The 6,000-nt window shown below is 42.3% G+C and overlaps 1 protein-coding gene across 1 annotated transcript in view; it reads right to left on the bottom strand.

Moving 5' to 3' along the window:
• ASPH (aspartate beta-hydroxylase) overlaps positions 1 to 6,000 on the bottom strand; it is a 386,751-nt gene that overhangs the window by 13,012 nt on the left and 367,739 nt on the right. Inside the window, exon 28 of the transcript XR_003437357.1 lies at positions 1,067 to 1,137. The gene's annotated coding sequence lies outside the window, so the exon portion shown is untranslated. The remainder of the gene's footprint in view (positions 1 to 1,066; positions 1,138 to 6,000) is intronic.

Here is a 6,000-nt window from a genome sequence, read left to right as displayed (position 1 = left end):
ACACACACACACACACACACACACACACACACACACACACACACACAGGGTTTATTGCTTATTTTGCAAAATGAAGGGAACAGCCTGTGAAAGGTGATTAAGTTATGGCATTTCTTTCTGTAAGCAAAGAGTCAAAATTTCCAAATAAATTTGTAGAAGGTGCTTGCCTTTAAAATGCCATTGATCCTTCAAAAGAACAACCCAGTAGATTAACATACATTAGTAAAATCTTACAGCACGCTCAGAAATTATTTCCTCATAGCTATCATATTACTCATGCAAGATTTCCTTATGTCAGTACGTCTTCATTTCAAAAAGATCATTGGGGTAGGTGAAAGAGGCAACTGTGCTGCTTAACCAGTCATGCCATTAATGCAGTAAGCAAGCTCCACGATTACATAATAGGAACATAAAAGGGAACAGAGAAAGGTTTAGTTTGGGGAATTCTGGGCTCCTTGCACTTTCTGACTCAGAGCTAAACATTCGTTAAGAGAACGATGCTTCTGGTGGTTTTCTAAGACATTTAGAATAAGCCATTAACAATTAGGGCAGGTGACCACAGAATGAAGGGCAAGGTTCAGATTGGTAATTAAAATACACTGCAGCAACATGGATGGACCTAGAGAGTATCATACCAAGTGAAGTAAGCCAAACAGAGAAAGACAAATATCATATGATATCCCTTATATGTGGAATCTAAAAAAATGATACAAATGAACTTATTTACAAAACAGAAAGAGACTCACAGACAGGAAACAAACTTATGGTTACCAAAGGGGAAAGGTGGAGGGAGGGATAAATTAGGAGTTTGAGATTAAAATACACGCGCACTACTATATATAAAATAGAAAACCAACAAGGATCTACTGTATAGCACAGGGAACGATACTCAGCATCTTGTAATAACCTATAATGAAAGACAGTGTAAAGAATATATATATATATTTACACATATGTGTATGATTGAACCACTTTGCTGTACATCTGAAACTATCACATTATAACAAACCCTAATCAACTATATTTCAATAAAAATTTTAAAATGTATTAAAAAATTAAAAAATACCTTTCTCTTCTTTTTTGTTTACTCCTTTTTTGTCTTCTGAGGGGTCATCCCAAACAGTCCCAGCAGGAGATCTGTATGAGTGAGAAAGATTGCTTGAAAAACTCTTGCATTTATGCACCAGTAAAGTTGTCTTTCTGGCAATATTCTCTTTTGCTTTTAGATTTTGATTAAACTAGACTCTTAGTTCTAAGCCATCCCTGTGCTCTACAGCATTTTTTCCTGTCTCTATCCAGCTCTATGCACTATAACCATTTGCTCACATATTCAGCTCCCTCATCTGCCTCTTCGCACCTCAAGGACAAGGAATTATGCCTTAATCAGTTTGTACTCCTGGCACCTAACACAGTATATGTGATATTATTAAAACAAAAAGAAAAAAAAACGAATGAGCAAAAACCACACCAGATAATAACTGTCTGTGAAGGAGCCTGCTTTCTTTCTTTTTTTTTTTTTTTTTGTGGTACGCGGGCCTCTCACTGCTGTGGCTTCTTCCGTTGCGGAGCACAGGCTCCGGACGCGCAGGCTCAGCGGCCATGGCTCACGGGCCCAGCCGCTCCGCGGCACGTGGGATCTTCCCGGACCAGGGCACGAACCCGTGTCCCCTGCATCGGCGGGCGGACTCCCAACCACTGCGCCACCAGGGAAGCCCAGGAGCCTGCTTTCTTAAAACTCCACGTTTTAGTTAATACATTGAAACACAGAAAAGAGACGCAATGGTTGAGCTGCAAGAATCGGGGAGGCCACCTTATGGAGGGAATGGTGCCCTCAGGGGAAGGGAAGCCGGCTTAGACCCATGACCCAAGCATATCAGGGGGCTGAGTGGCTCCCACTGACCTCTGGTGTTTTCTCTATCCCCTACCAGGTTGTCCCCTTCCTCTGGTGTCTTGTTCCTTACCGTTGCCACCTCTTTGATGCTTGAGTGATCTGTGGCCATACTGATTTGTCTTGTAGATTCTCCTTTTTTAATTCCACCATAACAGACTAAACTGCTCATTACCCATATTTTTACTTTGTATCTGTCAGTCTCTTCAATCTGATTGAAGTCTGGTCTTGCTGGCTCAGGAGTCCCTCTGTCTCTCTGACTTTCTCTTTCTCTGTCTCTCACTCAATCTCTTGCTCTCCATCTCTCTCCCTCCTTCTCCCCACTGATAGAGCATTTACTATGTACCAGGTGTGTTCTAGAAGCACCAACATTGCCCATAGATCTGGGTAATGGGAGCTTTTGCCATGGTCATGTGCATAGCATCCCCGTGGGATGAAATGCTCATTGGTGCCCAGGGACATGTCCACCCAGAGTCTGCACCCCCCCCCATGTCCCAAGTACCCGGAATGAAAGAATCCCCTGCCCAAATGGCCCCAAAGCTGCACCTGGGGCTTGTGTGGACCTGCTCCAAAGGTCCTCCTTCCTGAGCATGCCCGTGCTGTTGGTCGCGGGGTGAGGCTGGACGAGCTTTGCTGTGTGGGATACCCACATATGTGTCCATGAGGCCCCTCATGATACAGAACCCAGCCCAGGGTGTATGTACAAGGGGGTGATCTATGGGTGGGGGGATGCCTCTTTTATTTGATTCCCACTTTCAGCTCCCATAAATGTTAGCTCCTGCTATGTGCTTTACATATATTGCTTCATTTGTTCTTCACAACAGCTCCATGTGGCGCGAATCAAGCTCTTACGGGGAATTAGAGGGAATTTACAAGGTCTTAGGTAAACTCATTTATCCAACAAGTATTTATTGATCGACACAGTGGTGTGCAAAAACAAATGGCCTCGTCTCTCATGAATCTTATGTCCACTGAACAAACCAATAAAGACAACCCAGTAAGCAAAGACTGTGTCATTGTACGCTTACTAAATAGCAGTCACGTGGACTGTTGCACTAACCCAGTCTTGGGTTCCTAGAAGACATTTAGGCTCAACCTCCACTACGATTTCAAAAAGGTCCTTGTAAATTTGTCTTCTTTTTGTGAACATTTTTTTTTTTTTTTTTTGTGGTACACGGGCCTCTCACCGCTGTGGCCTCTCCCGTGCGGAGCACAGGCTCCGGACACGCAGGCCCAGCGGCCACGGCTCACGGGCCCAGCCGCTCCGCGGCACGTGGGATCCTCCCGGGCCGGGGCACGAACCCACGTCCCCTGCATCGGCAGGCGGACTCCCAACCACTGCGCCACCAGGGAAGCCCTGAACATTTTTTTTGTATGTCCTGTCTTCAAAGCAGATGTTCAAAATGTCTCTGCTTTTATAACCTAGAAGTGTTGGACACAACTTTCCAAGTTCTCTGGTAGTGTTAGTACCACAGACTACTTTGGTTATATGTGGTGCTGGATGTCATCAGAGGTTTTACATATGTACATATTTATATCTATCTCTATCTATCTATCTACCTATGTATCTATGTATATACACGCATATACATATATGCAGGAGCCTTGAAATTACTGAAGGCAACTTCCCTCCTCCAACTCCCACAAGCTTAGGACTGGGCCCCTTGGAATGACTTAGAGGGTCTCCCTCAGAAGAGGAGATCATCTTGGAATCGCTAAAGGTGCCTTTTCCCTGGACCACAAGGGTGCTTGTCTCCAGCCTAATCCCATGCTCCTGGGGCCTGTGGGTCAGGCCGGTGCTGCGCAGTGGAGCACAGGCAGCCCTGCTTGGGACAGAGGCCACAGTGATGGTCAGGCACCCTCCCTGACAGGACTTGCACCACTGGTGTAGGAACTGGTTCCCAGAGATAGAATACGGCTGTGAGAAACACGCCCGGGCGGCCAATCAAACTGCACCGTAACTCTTGGGGTGGGGTGGGCCGGGGCCAGCACCATCCCTTCGGACTGGGTTAACCTGGGGGAAGCGGGGACTTCCTGCTGGCAAGGTTTGGGGAGACATATTTAAGTAACATAGGAGACTGGTGACCCTATTACATTTAGAATTTGTGATGCAGGTCATATAGGTTACATTTGGGATGAAGAAAAGTGGGGCTTAAAAAACCTGAATTGTGTTTCCTAACCCCAATCTCCTTCCTTCTTACAACACAGCTCTGCCCACAGGACTTCTTATTCAAAGCCATCTCCTCTTCTGCAGCCCACCTCCAGCTTTTGGCCCAGATGTGCCTTAGTTTCCTCATTTCTCCCAAGTCTTCATGCAAAAACTCTGCTCCTTTCTACCTTTCCCTTTGCTTCTTTCCTATTCTCAAGGACCAGTTCTCTTTTTCCTTATGGTCTTCCCAAAGAATGACTTGCAAATTTAGAAACCAAACTCTTGTGGTCGCTGAAAAGATCTGCAGAAATCATTCCGCAGCTATTCCAATTTTGCAGAAAGGGGAACTCACAGTGGCTGGAATCCATTTAGAGCCGATTTGTAGCACTAATTTCCCAAACCATAACTCTAAGATATCCACTGAAACCCTTGAGGAACTGGAAGGATGTAAACTGTAACTGTATCACAAGGATATAAATTTGAAATATCAGTCCAATAAGATATACATATGTAAGTTGAATGTTTGGTTGGCTGATTATTTATTTATGATATGTGTCTATAATATATATGTTAAACACAGTGAGTTTAGAACCCAGTAGATACTAACCCACTTTCTGAGTCTCAATAAAATTTTTGGTAAGGTTACTGTGAATTTCAGAAATAATACTAATAACTTTGAAATTGCTTAATTTTTATTAGAAGAAATGAAGCCTCATCTAGCATGATAGTATTTGTCATGAAGGCATAAAATTACATGAATAGAAGACAAAAGTGAATTTTAAATATCTTATTTTAAATAGGATAAGAAGTCAACATACTTAAATATTTTCTGTACATATTATTAATCATCTTATTCAAAGCATGGGGCAAAAGGATTAATTTTTAAATTAAATGGATAGTTTCAATATGCTAAATAAATAACGAACCCAATTAAATACACACTTGCTTAAGTTTATCCCTTGTATTAGAATTTTTCTTTTGGAATTCAAAATGATATCCAGTTTCTGCTGAATCCAATTAAAAAAATCATATTGTTGACTTTTGGTATTGAAGAGCTATTTTATCATGAGTTTTATATTAAAATGTTTTATATTGAAATAGAAACAAAAATAAATGAACATAGTAAGATCACTAAATATCTGCATTAATGGATATCACATATTTTAAAGTAAAAATACTTTAAAAGGTATTTCTTAAAGACACGAGGGATGAATTTCCCTGCACCTTCACTAATGGCAACAAAGCCCCTTATTTGCAAATATAAGAGTTCAAAAAATAGAGGTTCTGGAGTAATTTTTATCACATACTTTAAAATACGCTTGCCTCATAAGCAGTTAGTTATGCCCAACATGCACATGTACATTTCAGTCTTCTTTCATTAAACCTCGCTTGAGACATGCATGTGCTTTTCAGTCTTGGAGACAACTAGAAAGGCTCCCCAGACTAAACCCAGAGACTTGGATTTGTCCATTTATTCTAAACAGTGTCTTTCTCTTGAGCAGAATAAACAGCATCGTTACAAAAAATTTCTAGAAAACATCAAAGAAATGTGGTTCTTCCTTCACTCCTGAAATAAGGCATGAATTGTTGGACTGTGTAAGAATGAGTAGGGTGAGTGCAGGGCTGGTCATGACCCAAAGGGAAAGGGGAAGAGTTTGGGGGTGTTACCAACCGAACTGTATCTCCCCCTAAATTCATATGTTGAAGCTCTACCCGCCTATGATTGTACTGAAGATAGAGCCTTCATGGAGATAGTGTTAAATGAGGTCATAAGGATAGGGTTCTAATCTGGTAGGACTGGGGTCCTTATAAGAAGAGAAAGAGACTACAAATGTGCATGGAAGTAGCGAGAAGGCAGTTGTCTGCAGCCAAGGAGAGAGGCCTCACCAGAAACCAACCCTGCAGACATCTTGATCTCAGACTTCCAGCCTCCAGAACTGTGGGAAAATGAATGTCTGTTGTT

This window comes from Aethalodelphis obliquidens, unplaced genomic scaffold (genome assembly GCF_003676395.1).
Source record: "Aethalodelphis obliquidens isolate GAN/ISIS:26980383/991018 unplaced genomic scaffold, ASM367639v1 scaffold33, whole genome shotgun sequence".
In the NCBI taxonomy this organism is placed as follows: Eukaryota; Metazoa; Chordata; class Mammalia; order Artiodactyla; family Delphinidae; genus Aethalodelphis; species Aethalodelphis obliquidens.
The sequence above is the reverse complement of the archived record's forward strand: the minus strand, read 5'-3'. Positions and strand labels throughout refer to the sequence as shown.